This window comes from Cucurbita moschata, unplaced genomic scaffold, assembly GCF_002738365.1.
Source record: "Cucurbita moschata cultivar Rifu unplaced genomic scaffold, Cmos_1.0 Cmo_Scf00031, whole genome shotgun sequence".
In the NCBI taxonomy this organism is placed as follows: Eukaryota; Viridiplantae; Streptophyta; class Magnoliopsida; order Cucurbitales; family Cucurbitaceae; genus Cucurbita; species Cucurbita moschata.
In genome coordinates this window covers 2,517,998-2,537,654 of record NW_019268547.1, presented here as the reverse complement: position 1 = coordinate 2,537,654, position 19,657 = coordinate 2,517,998, and the positions used below count along the sequence as shown (strand labels likewise).

At 33.0% G+C, this 19,657-nt stretch overlaps 1 non-coding gene across 1 annotated transcript; it reads left to right on the top strand.

Moving 5' to 3' along the window:
- Positions 1-3,298: 3,298 nt before the first annotated feature.
- Positions 3,299-3,379, top strand: TRNAL-AAG. Its single transcript has one exon. It is a non-coding gene; the product is annotated as a tRNA-Leu (tRNA).
- The last annotated feature ends 16,278 nt before the right edge of the window (positions 3,380-19,657 follow it).

The following is a 19,657-nucleotide window of genomic DNA, read 5'->3' as shown; positions in this document are numbered from 1 at the left end:
CGTTACAAAAATTCATTGATAAAACCTAATTAACATAAAAATAAGGTTAGTATCAAAATCAAAATTGAAATGAAAAAAAATTAAACAAAGGTCAAACGAATAAAATGGCATTCATGCACTTCACATGCTGCAACGGAGTTTTACACTCATTTTCACACATGGCACTACAGGGGTAGTATAGCTGCATGTATTTATTAGACCAACAAAGGCTCATATGATCTCACCTGAATGCTAAAGAGATCCCAAACCAACACTTCAATTGAAGGGTGTGTTTATTTAAGAAAAATTTAAATGAATGAATAGAAGATCTGATAGAAAATGTAGAACACAACAATTCCAAAATAGAAAGAGTTCTAATCGCGTTAAGATTAGATCAACTTCGATTTCAAAGCAATAAAAACCAACGAGTGGTGCAACAGTACTATGAATCAGCCGAAGTCATTAGAAGGTCGGAAAGACATCATACATGATTCAATTTCTCTTATGGATGCATACTAGCTCTGTTGTCCATGTCAGTAACTTGAAGTGTCACTATCCTGACCAGGAAGACATTAGGCACAAGAAGGCAGTATGATCTCCTGCTACGAAGGAAGTAGGAGAGATTCTAGCTGATAAGACGTGAAGAGTTGACAAACCAAGAAGTGATTTTCAATAGTTCTTGGTAGATTAGAAGAGGCTCTTTAATTTGAGATCAACTAGAAACGCATAGAGAGACTTGAAGTCAAGCTTATCCTACATTGCTAAGTTTGCAAAGGGTTGGTTGACAAAGACGTTAACCAATTGAGTGGGTAAGAATGTCACGGTCATGTTTGTCGAAGGTATGTTGCTGTCAACTATAGAGGATGTGACTAGTTGTCGATTCTTCCTACCAGGTTACACGCCATCAAAGTTGTGGTTGTTGCTTATTTGCTTTTAGCATATATCATTACTTTCTTTCCAGTTGTTTTCAACTCATTTCTTCTCTCACTTTTTATGAAGTAGTTTATCTTAAATGTGACTCGAGGATCGATCATACGTTAAGATTGTCTATAAAGTTCAATTTTCACATGACTGACTTGTTCAGTGGGTTAGAACAAGTGTCACACAATTGTTGTCCTGCTGCCACAAGAGTGCGATTATGATATTTTGCAATCTAATTATTAAAGTGTTATAAACTAACTTTACTACTCTTCCAAAATCTCTCTTTTATAGATAGTTTTAAAGGTAATCAAGTTCATATGCAGTCTCTATCTCCTAAGAAGAGTCTGGTAATGGCGTATATCTCAGATTTTTATGCGACCATTTCTACCGGGACTTATTTTCTTCTCTTACATCATAATTTTCACAAAATTATATTGACTCGTAGAGTTGGAATACAATATCACTGTCTATCAATTAATCTTAGTAACAAGGTTATTATGATATGATAATTGTGTTTTTATAGATTTACCTACCTGAATTTCAACTTTAATCTCACTTTTTCAAGAAAAATATTTAAACTTTAGTTGCATTCGATAAAGATACTTATACATTAAATAATTATCAATCAGATCGATGAAATATTCATAATGTTCTTTGACTTCTACATTCACCAGAACATTTGGGTCGGCAAAAATAATTTGTCGTTTTATTCATGGTTCTATAATCATGAATATCTCAGTCTTTTGTAATACCTAAAATCTATGTTCCTAGAAAAGAAGCTTCATGACTTTGAGAAAAACTTATGTTCGGGACTCAAATAAGAATTTCAATTTTGGTTTCACCCCTTCGACTCAACATTCTCATGCATCCCCCGTGATCTAATATGAGTCTAACATCCTACAAAAAGAATATGGACATGGCATTCCACCCATTGAAGTGAGAAAAACATGTGATCTTGGTGTATCGCATAGGTCGGAGGTGGGTCCAATTAGGTTGTGTACTTTCTTTTGCATACATTATACTTTCTAGTTCTATACCTAAAAACACTCCCCTAAAAAGACTAGCTAGGTCACATGACCGATAAATATCATGAATTTTAGAAAAACCTATGCTCAGGACTCAAATCAGAATTCAAATTCTGGTTTTAGTCAATAGATTGAGCATTCTTCTACATCCCTCGTGACATAGTATGAGTCTAACATCCCACAAAAAGAATATACATGTGATCATGGTGTATCGAATAGGTGGAGGTCTAAGATTACTGAGGGCATATAGCACGTTCGGATCTCTTTTATTTAGTGACACCTAGTTGTTTGGGCGTTGTATTTGGCTCAGGGTTGTGGATGTGTTTTTTCTCAAATCAACTTACTTGCCTTAGATATACCCTTAGAAATAATGCATAGGTTTGTAAGTTCATGGTTCTGACTTAGGGTCTATCATAAAAAGCTAAGGGTATAACCTAAGCATGTGATGTTCTACTCCTATCACAAAAAATACATATCATTTCTATGGTTCATAACATCATAATTAGATGCCATATAAAACTTCAGGTTAGTCGTATAGGCCATAAAACATCATAGAAGGTATAATAAGGGCATTTTTCGTTATTTTACTCATATCATTGGTTTATGCTTTAAACATGCTTCTATAACCTTCAAATTCAACATGCATTGTGAATTCACGGTATAAGACCATAACACTTGTAGACTCTCTTCAAATTTAGGGTATGAAAAGGAAGCTCTCATCGTCCTCTTTAACAACTCTAAGATCACCAACTTTGACCTGTATAAAAGCTCCACAAATCTTCATCTAAATTTCGAGGTCTTTTCCATATTTGATTCTCGTCCCCTCAAGCAATCTCAACAATTGAATGGCTTTGTGACAATTCCGTATAGGCCTAGGTAGATTCTTTGGTTATTACATTAAAAACATGTACATTTCATATATTAGAGTTGAGATGACCAAATTGGTCTAAGGTATTTTATTTCTTTTAATGTTTTAGCCCATCCCTAATCTAGTTTCATTCTTATACCTTTGTAAGAAATATGTGAATACTAATGTCTAGATTTTGACTATTAATGTTGGAGTTAGTCTAAGATGCAAGATTAAGGTTTTGGTTCGAAAGGATAGAGGTTCAAATCCCACTCTCGATAATAATTTTGAAAAATTTCTTGTGAGATCCTAATAAGATTTAATAATTATATTATCTTTTGATCCCTAAACCTTTATAAAGAATACAAATAGATTAATTTTTTTCCAAGCATTGAAGTTGGGATGGCTGATTTGGTCTAAGGCGCCATAAGGGTGTGGGTGCAAATTGCACTCTCAACAATTATTTTTTATACCCTAAACCTTTATAAAGAATACAGATGGGTTAATTTTTTTTCTATCTTCGAAAGTTGAGATGGCCGAGTTGGTCTAAGGCGCCAGATTAAGGTTCTGGTCCGAAAGGGCGTGGGTTCAAATCCCACTCTCAACAATTATTTTTTATATAATGTATAATGTTTAATATTTTGATACCTTATAAAGAATACAGATTGATTAATTTTTTTTCAAGCATCAAAGTTGAGATGGTCGAGTTGGTCTAAGGCCCTGGATAAAAGTTTTGGTCCGAATACGGATGGATTTAGCAATTATCATAACATATTGTAAACACTCTGTGGTCATATCATTCCCTAAGTTATCATAGCCTTACGTTTGAGAATGTTTGCTTACTCTAGGTGTGAAAGTTATCTATATTATAATTTAGTACTAAATATCCTTAACACCCCCGCAAGCTAAGCGTCAGATGTGAACGAACGTGAAGCTTGAATCTGAAAAAATCAAAGATAGGTCAAGAAACACTTTTTGTGAAGATGTCAACAACCTGGTTCAAAGGAGGCATAGAGAAACACTTTCTTGGCCATCGAAAACTGCAGAGGGATCGCCGCTCAGCGGCGATGCTACCTTGGCTTCGGCGAGAATATGTCTAACCCATGAAGAGGGATAGTCGCTTAGCGATGATGTTGCCTTAGCTCTGGTGAGAATATGTCTAACCCAAGAAGTAGAAGGGGAAACCTAGAGCAAGGGACAACGACAATGTTGAAGCCGAAAGAGTCGCCATAGTGGGCGAAGGGGCCAATTTTGGCAAGAAGGGTGGCGGCGACTTGGTTGACTAAGAGGCCAGTGCGACGCCCAGATTCCAAAGGTAAATCTCTGTAGAAGGTCGATGGGCTTATCTAGATTTCGTATATTTCCAAAGAGAACACTAATGAGGATCCTGAAATTAGGGTTTTTGTGAAGGATGAAGGGAAGATTGGGAAGAAAATCAAAGAGACTATGTTGGTGGAGGGAAAATTAATTGTGTTGGAAAAGATGAGATTGCATGTACAAAGTATGGCGAAGGGTAATTTGGAGGTAAATAGAGTAGAACCGATGAGTAATCAATCAACTCCGCATGTGGTAGCCATGGAGACTGCCCCTGCAGCGTCAAAGCCAGCAGGGGTGGTGGAGAAGAAGATGGGTAGGGGATTCATAAACATTGAAAATAAAGGATTGGAGTGACTAAATCAAAAGGGCTCTAATACCATACCATTTGAATGTTTGCTTAATCCACCGTACATAAATAGTGAAGGTTATCTATTTATAATCAAATAAATTACAAGGATATGGAAGACTAATAAATAGAAATAATAATAAATGGAAAAACAATAAATGGAAAGATACCTATGAAAAGAAGATATTTGCCTCATGGTAAATTATAATTTAGTATTAAATATCATTGTATTCTTCTCGTATCCTATCTCAAACATATCATTGAATACATCGTATCGTAAGTATTATCACAATTCACATTTCCGACATTCACATTTCGTATCATAATCATATCATATCATAAACACTTTGTGGTCATATTGTTCCCTAACTTATTATAGTCTTGGTGTTCTTATATATATCACAGTCATATCATTACATGAACGTACCTTAGTCATATCGTTACAAAAACGTATCCTAACGCTATCGTTCTATCAATTTATCATAATCATATCCCTTTCTACCCATAACCTAATCGTATTCTTTCATCAATCGATTGTAGCCATATCATTTTTATCAATCTCTAATATCCATAACATTTAGATACATAACATAACCTTAACGTTTCATGAACATATGTTACTCCTATCGTTACATTATGTTTAGTGTATCCTTCTTGTATCCTATCTCAAACATATCATTGAATACATCGTACCGTAAGTATTATCATACAATTCACATATTATAATATATACATATCATATCATATCATAAGCATATTGATCCATAAACATTCACACATATCAATATATATGACACGTGCAGAATCACAAAGCACGTGTCAACATCAAATATAACCATGCCGATAGTAAAACCAATTACTTGGATGACCTTAGCCGAAGTTCTATTTAAATCCAAATTAGCTTGCTTTCGTCCCCCGAATTCGTTCTCACTTATGCCAAGGCGCTTCACCCTATTAAAGATGTTCACTGAATTCCTTCCGTAATTATAATTCCTAAATTTTGTTAACTATTTAACCCGTTTAGATTTAATGTTTCTTGGAATATAAATATGTCTAAAATACAATTTATTAGATACTATCATTTTATAATACATTTTAGAATTACCTTATCGGTGTTTTTTCATTATATTCTTTTTTATGTGTTTCCCTTTTCTTTCTTTTTTTTTTTTTTTTAGTGTTATCCCTTTTTGTTTCTCTATCCATTATACCTCTATGTTTATCATTCTATTTTCTTTTTGTGTTTTTATTTTATTATCTTTTTTGTTTTAATTAGGTTGGTATGAGCTAATTTTTAATTAATTCTTACTCTCCAATCTTCTCTTTTAATTTTTAATCACATCCATACTCATCGTCATAAATAGGAAAGTAGTCCAATGTATATGAACACACAAAATGCATGAAGTCCCCCTAGTTTTCATCTAATGAAACTGATGTTCTACCCATTAAACTTGATGTCCACTATTTTATAAAAAAAAAAACTCTTAAAATAATTAAGAATTCGTACTAATTGTTGATTCAAAAGTTATGGCAGACATTGAATGATCAAAATATTTTGAGTAACTTTTGATAAAAATTGGTACTTAAAATCATTTACTTTTTTATAAAGCAGATAAAAAATGATGGATTAAAAGTAAAAAGAATTCTAAAAAAATATTTGTTGCTTTTCAACCAGCACAAAACATAAATTCCGGAGTATAAGAAAATGCATTTAAGAATTGTTAAGATGAAAACAAGATGTATATGCATCTAGGAACATTGAATAGGAAATGCTTTTGGTTCAAAATATCCTAAACGTATGCATAAACAGTAATCAATGAATCTATTAAGACTACCCACCGGTTGTTTTTGAATAGTATAAAATATTGAGATAGTTTTTTATGAAATAAAAAAAGAATATTTTCTTTAAAGTAAACAAAATGATAAAATAATGATAACATTACCACTCTTGCAACTCTAAGAATATGCATATTATCTTAATATATTTTATAAAATTTTGTTTGGTTCGAGTCAATGCGAAATTTTTGTCCAATGAACACGAAACCCAAACAAAGCATATTCAATTTCAAAAACTTAACTCAAACCCAATAATTCGAGTTGAGTCAGTTCGAGCTATCGGGTTTAATATACACCCCTTGTTAAAGGGTGTTAATACTATTTTTAAATTTTAATAAATATTTTTTAAACATAATATTATTGGTAAAGATATTTTTGAACTTAAAAAAAATAATAATAATAAAAAGACCCTATTAATGAAACTTTTTAGAGTGAAAAGACTTTTTTTTTTTTTTTAATAAAGTACTAATTGTTCCATCCAAAACTAATAATATGATATTTTTAAAATTTTGTTAAAAGCGTATGTACGACCGATATTAAATATTCATAGATAACAACCCAAAAATAAATAAATAAACAAATAAAAGTTATTATTATGTATAAAAAAATAATAATAAATTAATAAAAAAGTAAATAAATAAATAAATAAAAAAACCATTATTCCCTCTTTTCTCTCCCGTAAGTCATTTCCCAATAATCTCTCCTCAACACACCTCACAATCCTCGCAAATGAAACAGAAATGAAAAATCTCACATTTGAGAAAACAGACCTGTCTCACATCAAATTGATAGGAGATGGGTTGCTGGAGATGATCAAGATTTACATGGTAGAGGGGAGAGACATTTGAGATTTGTCTGTAAGTTATATTTCAGATCTTCTTTCCTTTTATCCAATTATTTAGTTTTATTTAGCAATTTAATTAGAAAGATCGGTCATGATGAAACAAAATAGAATCGATTAAATTGGCCAAAGGTAATTGTCAACCTAATTGAAAGAGTAACAAACAAAAATAAAAAGAAAGGATTAAACAGATTTAACTAATGAGAATTTCTTCTGTCCTGCAAAAACAAGTACAAAAAGGGTTCAGATTAAATTTTGTTTTGGTAGGAAGAGATATTTCTCTAAAGAGAGATAATGCATTTGAAGAGGTCAGTAGTTTACCTTTTATTTTATTTAATGATACTAAAAGTCATTCTTAAACAGAGAGATAATTAAAAGAAAGAAAACATAGTAAGAGACAGAAAGACTACGAATATAATTGGAAATTATCTGGAAAATGTTAAAAGGGTATTAAACACAAAATAGAATAGGTGGGAAATTTTAATGAGTATTAAATGGGTTGTATGAAAATAATACTATAACAAACATATATAAATATTTCAACACCTAATTCAAGCAAAGACTCTAACGTTCAAGACTCTAACGTTCGCATGAAGTATAACACATGGGTCAACATAAATTAGAGAAATAATTTTATAGAGTTCAAACTTGAAACTGTTGACATGGGCTCATATAGGTTGACTTGGAGTTCAATGGACTTTCATCAAGGATAACGACGGAATCGAACTTTCATTAAAGATATATTCGTGACAACGACTTAAGCTAACCAGGTAAGTGACCTTACTATCAGCATGGTTATATTTGATGTTGACACGTGCTCTGTGGTTTGGTACGTGTCATATGTATTGATATGTGTGAATTGTCTGTGGATCGATATGCTTCCTATATGTTATGTTATGTTATAATATGTGGTTTGTATGATAATAATTATTGTACGTTGTGCTCAATGATATGTTTGAGATAGGGTACGAGAAGGATGCACAAAACGAAAGGTAACGATAGGAGTAAGATACGTTCATGAAACGTTAGAGTTAGGTCACGTACCGGAGTGCTATGGATAGGAGAGATTGATGAAAGAATACGGTTAGGTTATGGGTAGAAAGGGATAGGTTTATGATAGATTGATAGAACGATAGCGTTAGGGTACGTTCCTGTGACGATATGACTAAGGTACGTCACGTAATGATATGTCTGTGATTGGTATAAGAACGTTAAGGCTATGGTAAGTTAGAGAACGATATGACTATGAAGTTTTTACGTTATGACTTGGTTATGATATGATACATTGTATGCTAGATTGTTGTGCTTACGTACAAAATCATGTGAACGTGAATGTATATTATTTATGCTGCTTAGTTGATGTGATATGAATGCATGTGACGATGTGTGGCCCTTGTACGATTATGGCTGGTTGTATGAGTATTGAAATGTAACTGAATGAATTGTATGACATGAAATACGGTAAATTGCATGATACATAACCCCGCTAGGAATATGTATGATGTAACGAAATGAGAATGAGAATGACATGTAAGCATGAAAACGTGACACGGAGTTATGTTCATTAAATGATGATTGTAGGACTAGTGGGACCTCATGCATATTGTGTGATCATGCATTTCGGGGGATACCCCTATCCCATCACGAGGGTACGGACGCGTACATCCAAATGGCAGGACAACGATCGTTATGCCATGCATAGCGCTGCCGTGACGGTTTTAGTTTTAACGAGTCCTGGTGGACCCCCAGAGCATGCCCACCGGCTAGGGACAGTGGCCTAGCGGTGTGCGAACTAGCTGGTGAGGTGGACCCCCAGAGCATGCCCACCGGCTAGGGACAGTGGCCTAGCGGTGTGCGAACTAGCTGGTGAGCCCATACTCGCACGTATGGGCTGCGTCTAGGGACAGTGGCCTAGCGGTGTGCGAACTAGCTGGTGAGCCCATACTCGCACGTATGGGCTGCGTGTAGAGTATATGGTACACGTCCACAATTATCTGTTAGGATTACATCGTAGGGAAACGAAATGAAACGAAACGAAACGAAAAAGTAACGAAACGAAATGAAACGAAACGAAATGAAACGAAACGAAAGATAGGTCCCATCATATTATTGCATGTGATTGTTGCATTTAACCCCAATAGTGGGGTCACTTACTGAGTATTTCTTTAAATACTCAAGCCATGTGCTACTACATTTTTCAGGTTAAGGCAAGGCATTCCTGTACGGCTGACGACGGCATCGCAACTCGAGATCATGGCACATGCATAGGATAGTGGCATTTATTTTCTTAGACGTAGGATAGAATAGGATGTTTTAAACTTAAACGTTTATTTATTTTATTTCGAGTATTTTGTTGTGTCGTTTTAAAGATGTTTTCGAAACATGTAAGTCCATGGCTGTGTTTTAAGATAAAGGTTATGTTTTATGGAATTTAAATGAAGTCTTCCGCATTCAATGTTTATGGTATGTATACAATGTTTATGGTATGTATACAGTAGCGACCTTAAATTAAGTAGAAAATTTCGGGTCGTTACACAGCATATGTATGACAGGATATTAAATATTTGATTCCATATATACAATAACTACAGGTGTGAAAGAAAACATAACAAGAAAATTAGATTGATACTTTTCAGAAATTAACGTGTGCACGCCACAATATTAAATATTTGATTCCATGTATACAATAACTGCTCATATGAAAGAAAATATAATGAGGAAATTAGATCAATATTTCCATAGATTAGTGTATACATCTTGTGTATATACTAACGGCAGGCGAGCGGATTAGCTATTGAGAAGCAAAAAAACGAAACTAAACAAAACGAAAGATGACGTGGACGATGAGCAAGATGCTAAATGCACGGGAGAAGGAAGAAAAAATATTGCAGCTAAACAATGGGGAACTGAAAGTAAAGTAGATTTTGCTTGATCATTGGCCCACAAAAAATATGAACCGAGTCATGACAGACAAGAGGAAGGCATGAAGATCATCTTGTTCGATGTGACCACAAACAAAGTCACGAAAATAGTCATGAAGAGGGTAGCAGATGAAGAGTTCCATATAAGTTGGGACTTTGAAAGGCAAGGGCATATGGTGGGAGACGAGATTGGAAACTTTGAAAGATTCTGATGCGTTGGAATTGGAACAATGATTGGCTCGCTTACAGGACCCTTCCTATTTCTGCTCTCCACACTCATCCCCAGGTTGCTAAAATTTCTCCCGTAGTTTTTGTCTCCTTCAATAAATACATAGATTTTATCCTGCCTTACATATAATATTTTAAATATTTTGTGTTGTCGTCGTCATGTATGGTAACTATTGGCTATAAATTCTAATACTTTTTATATTCAATCGTTTAAAATTGTTCGTTTCTTTGAATAATTTCTAATCCTTCAATAGGGTTTAGTTTTGTTTAATTTTACGTTAAAATGTACGAGTTTTTCCGTTGTCGAGATCTAAAGCACAATGGGTATTCAAATTTCACGAACAAATAATAAACGTCAATTTATTGAACATTTTTACATTTTTAAATTTTATGAAATAGGATTTTAGAACTATATAATTTCTTAAATTATTTAAATTAATAATTATAGTCGTACAAAAATCCTATAAAAAGTCTTAGATAATGTTGTTTTGACCCACTAAAGAGCGAAAAACTCTATAAAAAGTAAGGATGTTGTTTTCATTGGGTATTTGAATCTATTATTTGTTGTAATATAGTGATGTTGGTAATTAGAGTTTATATTTAATATTAAAATAATTTTTTCAGTTGTTGGAATTATTCAAAATAATAGTATATTCTTTTTAATAATTAAGAAGAATATGGTAATTTTAAAATTTAATTTTTTAGAAATTAGAGTGATAAAACATTTTATATATTTTAATGAAATATATTGATTTATTAGAATTTTTTATACCATCTTTAATAAAAATTATATTGAAAAATGAAATTTTAAAAATAATTATATTTTTTTAAAAATAATAATAAACGGAAAAATTTAAGGGAAACTGATCACCCTCATTCCAAACTTACTTCTTCGCGAGAGGGCTTGTCAACCGGCCAAGTCATGGAGGATAAATGACTCTCTAACTAAAAATGTCTACATAACCAACAACCTTGCTCTAATATCAATTTGTCACCTCCCAAAATTTCGACGCATCGAAATTACCGGGAGCGACTCAACAAACAATGCAATGCATGATAATGGAAGAAAACAAGGTATATAAATTCAAGAATAAAATTCCCTCCCAATTTCAAAATAATTCAAGTAAGAAAAAAAAAACAAAGTATATAATGAGGGAAAACGGATCAAGATACATGATATGATAAATATTAACTATACAAAAGTAAACTAGACAAACTCCCCAAGTCGACATTCCCTCTGTGACTTTCAAGCTCTCGAGCACCCCCACCCCACGAACTGTAACTTTACGGACCTGAAAAAAAAAACGGTAGGAAGGAGTGAGTATAAACATACTCAGTCAGCAACCTAGTTGTAGGCTCTTATTCTCATCCAAGTCTTAGGAGAGAACCACCAACTATACTCTAGATCCTAGAGTCTTAGTACTCTCAATATACCGTTCAAGGTAGAAGAGCTTAACCTTTAAGGTGGTATTCAGCGTTTGAGGATGAGGCGCTCCCTCATAAAACTTGTCCCCTAGTACAATCCAGCTCGAATAGGTCACCCGCGTGGTCAGCATCCTTCCAAAGGACAAACCCGCCATGTAAGCAACCTTGACTCACCTGCGTGATCAACATCCTACCATAAGATGGATCCACGGTGCAGAGTAGTCGATCTACCACTGAGTAACAACACCCTAACTGGCGTCTCGCTTAGCTCAACGATACCGCACCAGAGTAGAAAGGGAAGTGGAGAATCCTCAAATGCCATACCAGCTACTATCGGCTAAGGGGTCTTTTCCCTTCGTCCCAGGGTTCTAAAGTGGTCATCTAGATCTCAAGGATAGTTAGATTGTGGAGTTAGGGGTCCTGACTTCAAGATTTACTCATCCAAGACTTACAAGTCTATAACTGTCTAGGGTTAAGGGTCTCTCTCTCTAATCTTCCCTCACAATACCACTGAACGCAACATTACGAGAGTCCTCTATCTGAGCCCAACTCAATCCAGTGTACACCCTAGGCATAACTCAACACTGCTGTTTATATCGTTCATATAATAAGTTCACACATTCATTCAACAAGAGTTTATGTATTATTAACTATGCATGCAGTCACACAAGCTCAACGGGCGATAACATCCATCTTCACCCGAAGCGTAGATACACAAATACCTCCGTCTGCCAACATAGCATGAACAAATATAAGCAGTAGTAAGACATTCTACAAGACATAAAAAAATCTGAGTATAAAATTCCACTAGGGTAGCAAATCCATCAAATATATAATTAACTTCCTAAGGGGACTATCAGATACCTAGAAGTAATTTTCTTTAGCATGCATGCAAAACCAAGCGCACCTTAACGGTATTACTTCCTAATTCCAAGTGGTTACTTACAAGTCTATTGTGTGTCTTCCCGAACTTGATTAATAGACGTAAGGGCGTCCAAAAATTACGAATTCTCTCTGTAAGCATCTATTTCACAGTAAAATAGGATTAGAATTGGAATCGGGACGAAAAACTAGCGAACCGAGCGAAAACGGGTGAGAATAGGGGATCCATGCACCTCCACGCGCTAGTAGGTCCCCCCACGCGCAGGGCACAAATGAGGTCAATGTAGCTAGTGTCGTGCTTCGAACCCCAGCGGACACAAACTTACCCTTCGAAATTTCAAGACATAACACATGGCATGTAGGGATTCGGAGTAGGATTTGGGTTGGACCGCGGATTGTCAGGTTGATTCATGACGCACGGGTCGGTTTCCAATTGAGGTATTTGGGTTAGCGGTTGGACGTGTGTCAGCGCATGGCATTGGGCACGTTTCTCCACTGCGTGTTTGACACGTGTCCCACTGATTGCTCGACGCATCTCCCCCACTTTCTAGCCGTCGCGTGTCCACCGTCGATTGCTTGAATTCAATAAATATCAAAATTCCGATCAAATTGCATATTCAACTTTTTTTTTTTTTTTTGGATTTTTCTATCTTCCCATCCATAACTTGAATTAACTCAATTCCTTCACGAAAATTAAAGATCTCAAGTCCAATCTAGATAGATTTTTATTGCATTTTTTATTTTTTTTATATTCACAGGCCTTAATAAATGTGTTCGAAAATCAGAAAAAAAATCAGTATCTTACCGAAGTTGGACAGTTCTCGATTTTGATTTTTGACACAATTTTTTGTCGTGTTTCCTCCGAAAATTTGCAACAATCCTCACCTAAGTTATTGTAATTGGTTATTAAGACCTAAATCATCAAAAACTCATAGATCTAGGGTGAAATCCCGAAACAAAAGAGGTCGCGGACTTACCTCGAGTTCTTGCATGTTTCTTGTCGAAAACAAACGATCCGAAGACTCAGACCGCTCCTCTTGATCCTCGGAGTAGATCTGGAGGGAGACCTTAGATCGAAAATGCTTCAATGTTCGAATTTGAGCGTAGTACCCACCTTCCTCTTCTTCTTCTTCTCCTTAAAAACCCTAACTCCTCTTTTTCTCTCTCTCTCTCTGGCTTTTCTTTTCTTTTCTTTTCCTTGCTGGTCTAGCTAAACCCCCTCAAGGGTGGTGTGCGGGGTAAAATTACTCTTTTGCCCCTAGTTGACTTTGACCCAAATTTTTCATCAAATTACCTTTTTTTTTTCTAAGCTCCTTGATGTATTTGAGCATCTTTTCCTTATGAACTAGTTTGAAAATCACGTTTTTTTTTTCTAAGCTCCTTGATGTATTTGAGCATCTTTTCCTTATGAACTAGTTTGAAAATCACGCTCGAAGACCTTCAATAAAACTATGTATTTGAGCATCTTTTCCTTATGAACTAGTTTGAAAATCACGCTCGAAGACCTTCAATAAAACTATAAACTCGTAAAAGTTAGGAGGATGCTTGTCTGAAAGAAATGTAAGTCTGTACCTATTTGCCTTGGGGTGTTACAAGCTTGAACTTCACTTACACTACTCGATAATGTGCTTAAAAATGCACATCAATATAGCTTATTCAACACAATAGTGGTGGAAAAATTTATGGAGTGAGTTAATTTGTGTACGAATTATTACTTACTTACAAAACCATAATTTTTTTAGTAATTCATCTAGTCAGGATGCATATGAAGGAACTCATGATCTAATATAGAAGACTAGTAGAATATTCTAGTCTACTTTGGAAGGTTCATGCAGAATAATTTCCATCATGTTTTAAATCTAAGGTAATATAACATACTATTCCATAAACTAATGAATATACATGATTATAACACAATTTAACTAACAAGTAGTATGTTTCTTCTTACTGGATTGAAATAGATTCATTTATTGTAATTTACTGGGACTTGTTAAAATGGCTTGCAAATAGGCCAAGAAAAAGTGCGATATCTTACACTAGATACATCATTAATCGACAAGAATTTTACATAAAAAGTGCAAAGATCAATAAAAAAAAAATTAACAAGGTGATTCTGTAGATACAACTACACTATGTAGATCCCGTGTCAAAGATAGATCACAAATTATGAACCTAGTTAATTACTACGGGGTGTTACTAGAAATAACCTTGTTAAACTATTATGCCTACCAAGTTCCAATTTTTACATGTCTATAATGGAGTAAGAGTTGAGGAAGGGTCCCCTCTTGTTAACCTACATCAAAATCAAAGTGTTTTTATATGAGCACCTTTCATCTTAGCCTCACAAGCCAAACATATGTTTTATGTTGGAGAAAATGACTCCTCCAATTGGTATGTCCTATTAAAAGTATCACAAATAGGCATTCATGACTTTGATATATACGATCGACAATATGTTGATACGATGGTTGCCAATAAACAAATTCTTAGTACATTGGAAGACATTGATAAAAATACTTTGATCACATATGCAAGACAAGACATTGTGGGCATATTTATTTGAGGAACAATTTGGGATGTTATATAAAATATTTTTTGTGAACACATTATACTCTATATATAATATTAATTTTGTGACGGTACTGTCTCATTGGTGTGTAAATGCATTAGTTTTTTTTATTTTTTTTTTATTTTTATTAAGTGCATAACATGTATCAATATTAATATCAAGTTGGAATGAGGAGAGATAAGCTAGATCCTCAAACCTTAGATCACAAAGAAGATATGATAAGATAAAGAATCAATACAAGGGGAATAAGATTCCGATTACCTTATTGATCGAATATCTCAAGGCAAGAACATTGTTTGAGATTCGAATCACTCCACAAGCAAGATCGATCATGTCTAGCTTGAATGATTCTTGTTGATCAAATATCTCAAACACTTGTTTGAGATTCGAATCACTCCACAAGCAAGATTGATCATGTCGAGCTTGAATGATTCTACATGCAACCTAAACTACATAGAATTGCAAATAAACTTAGCCATTGGCTAAAGAAAGCACAAACGCTCCTTTTATATATATTTTCCAAGTCTGCTTACAAATACAACATAAGGCTTTATATATCCTCAAAAATGGAACTATTAAAGGCATTACAAGAGTTGTAACATTCATACTTTATGGCCATAATTAGCGATTATGTAAATGTAACCGAAATTAAATAAAAAGTCTTAAAATAAATAACTCTAAATTACTCTAAATTGTAACCCACCCAAAATTTATAACAATCAAACTTCATTCTTCTTTAACGTGACATGAATTGAAACATCTTTTGATAACTTTGACAACCTTTTCTTCACATCTTCATTGAAGTATATTGTATGATTGATGTCTTTTGGTTCATATCAAGATATCTTGGAACTAAAAGTCATGAAGAAAAATTGGATAATTTGCAATCTGTAGATGATTGGATGGACTTTATCAATGAATAAACAAGTATGAACTCTATGATAATGAATATTTATAGATAAAAAAAAAATGTAGTATGATATTTTCAAGATTATTATATACTTTGATATAAATGTTACATATGTCTTTTGATTCAGTAGTTGAAAAGTGAAAAGTATAAAATCATGAAAAAGAGACAACTTCCTCGTACATGCAGAAAGTTTGGAAGTACTGTATGAGAAACGTATTGAACAAGCCGAGGTTGAGACAATAACTTCAACAAATAATGTTGTTGATGATGCCTTGAATAAGGTTATTGAGCCTACTCGTGAGCATATAAAAAGACTATGAGTAACTCGTTCCAAATTGTCTCTCATTAGTTATATTTTTTAATTTAATGACTAAATTATTGATTACATTATTATTATCCAATTTTCATTGGTTATATTTTTCATTGGTTGCAAAAGGACAATAGTTTTCTAATGATCCAGTTGCTCTTATTCACATTCCTATTAGACTATATGATGTTAGAGTATGGGCCGATGTATCAAGAAAATTTAATGCGTACTTATGACGTCCTACGTCATAAATAACATGTATGAAAAAAGTTATGATTAATAAAATTTATTTATTTATATTTATTAAAGAATTTCTTTATTTACTTAATTCACACCGGATCACATATTTATATATATTTTATATATTTATATAGGTGAATGAAGTGATGCCTTATTCATGCCAGAAATTAATTTGAAGATGACACTCATCTACTTGATAAACTTCAATAAATAAAAACGCGTGAATCTTGTATTTCCTTAATTAATTTATTACATTAAGTAACTATTTTATCTCGATCAAATAACTTTTTTATTTTGTAATATGTAAGTAAATTATGAAATTTTAATGATGGATGGAAGCTTTCATATTTAATGTATTGTGAAGTATGTGAATTTCAAATATAGAGTAAATTATACTAAAAATATTGTGGAGAAAAAAATATACCTTGTATAAAGAATCCGGGATATAATAAATTTATATTATATAAAAATAATTTTATTTAGAAATATAATGATAAGAAAAACTCCACCCTTTATTACTCTTCCAAAATGATAAGTGTCATATTTTGATTTGTCCATCAATTTAATTTAGCTGCTACATCATCACATCCCCTATGTTGTCTTGACTGTAATATCTTTGTTTTAGCTCTAATTGGAGTGATTGAAAAGTCATTGAAATCATTATTCCGTTCAAAATACTAAAAATGGTTAATAATCAAGAGTAGGGTTTTTTATCATCAAAACATCAATTAATTAACATGAGATTAAGGGCCAAAAACCCAACAATTTGATCCCTAAACCTTTATAAAAAAATATTCATGGATTAAGTTAATATAAATTATCAAAGTTAAAATGGCTGAATTGGTTTAAGGCGCCAGATTAAGGTTCTAGTTTGTATTTAATTGATTGAATGCATAAGATATATCATTTAGTTTAAAATCGGTCATTTAGGTTAAGGTTGTTTCTAATAGAATTAAGATGATTTCCTAATTAGCATGTATTTTCCATATACAATTGTGTATAATTGTTATGCTGGGAAATAGATCGAAAAAATAAATTAGAATATATATTTCTTAAATTGAATGCATGATATTTACCTAATAGGATTAGGGTATGTTTTAATATGATTAGAATTTTGAGTAATCTATTAAATTCGATTTTAAAGGGTTCAAAATGCTAGAATTTTAAGATTATTCAATAACTGAATTAGTTTTTAATATGATTAAAAACCGTTTAATTCATGTATGTTCATTAAATCCGGCTCTGGTGAGGTATTTAAGCTGACAAAAATGGAACACCTCTGCGTGGGAATCGACCTAGGGGTTGAATTAATCAAATTTTATTTAATTTCATTAAAAGCAATTTGGCAATTCACATTAAAAGTAATTCAACCCACTCAAGGGTTATGAAATGGTAGATTGGAAACTTAGAAAAATGAGATTAGCCTAATTTGTCTTGAGTAATAGAAAACCCTATTTCAAAATACTTAGTAGGAGAAGAACGTCTATCAATATAAAGATATTAAGGACACATGTTAGGATATCCTACGTTCTCTATTATTGATTCACACCATGAGTTTCGTGCGGGGCCTCGTGGCGGCTTTTGGACCGTCCCCCTACGGAAGGTGTTTTCATGAGTCAATATCAAGGTGAATCTTGAGAAAATATTTATAGTCAATGGGAGAAGGAAATGTGTCAACATATCCTATTGTCTCCATCATTGGTTCATCACGTGAGATCTATGTAAGGCCTCGTGGCGATTTTTGGACCATCCCCTACGGAAGGTGTTTGCATGGGTCAATATCAGGGTGAACTCTTGAAAAGGATAAGATAGTAATTTTATTTCCAATACTTGACCTACCCTACCGCCGCACTTGTTGGGATAAAACTACAAGATCTAAAATGATGGGTTACATTTACAAAGAAATCATTAAGGTTGTTAATGATGTTCTTGACCCAACTAATGGTAACTAAATATCATAGGAATAAGAGTTATTCTGGTATGATACTTGGTTGAGATTGTCTCAGTTTAGTGAAGGAACACTTGACCTACCCTAGGATGGCACTTGTTCTCCATCACTAAAGTATCATAGTTGATTATTTGATTTCTATGCTGGAATTGAATGGATAGTTGATTGTTTGTAATTAAATAATATTTTATTTATTTCAAATATTATGTTCAAATTCTCTGGATTGTTTAATTTTCATTACTGGTAAGTTATATTGAGAAAATTTTAATACTTGGAAAAATAATATTAGCACTATAGGATGGTACTATATATATATATTGAGAAATGTTCTCAAGACCTATTGTCATATATATATATATATATATAGATATAGATATATATTTATCTATATTGAGAAATGTTCTCAAGACCTATTGTCAATGTGAATCGAATTATTTGAAGAGCATATGATTGTTGAGAGCATATGATTGTTGAATCAAAGGTGATGAGAAAGCTTTGTTCATGTCTCCTAGTTGACATGTCCATGTCATGACTAAAAGATAAGAAAATGACAAAAACATGTGAGATGTTTAAATCAATAAAAGCTAAATTTAGATAGTTATCTGAATGATATAGAAATTAAGTATTACAAAAATTGAAGAAAAATCTTATAGCTATGTTAGGAAATAGTTCGTAATTAGCAGGACAGTTATAGTGAGAGAAACTTTCAAAATTACTTTATGGGAAGAAAAATCTAAATGAAAGTAAATTTGATTTACTAAATTTTTGGTGGAGACTAGGTGACAGATAGTTGATATAAGATCTACAATCAAGATTTTTTCTTCATTATATTTATATATAATTCTTGAAAAATACTTGATGAGCTAGAATAGATGCTACTAGTTGACACTAGGAAATCAATCTATGTGGGTGTAGTGGGAGACATTAAGATGTTAAGTAAAAATTGTTACTAAATGCTGAACATGGTGTTTTAAGTAACCATGGAAAGAAATTCAATTTCTTAAACTTAATTATTAAGTAGTTCATATAGGAGTTACTTCAAACTATTAAAGTTTATATTTTCAAAATTGTTGAAAATTGTTTGAAAATATGTTCAACTAGTACAATTACTATATGTT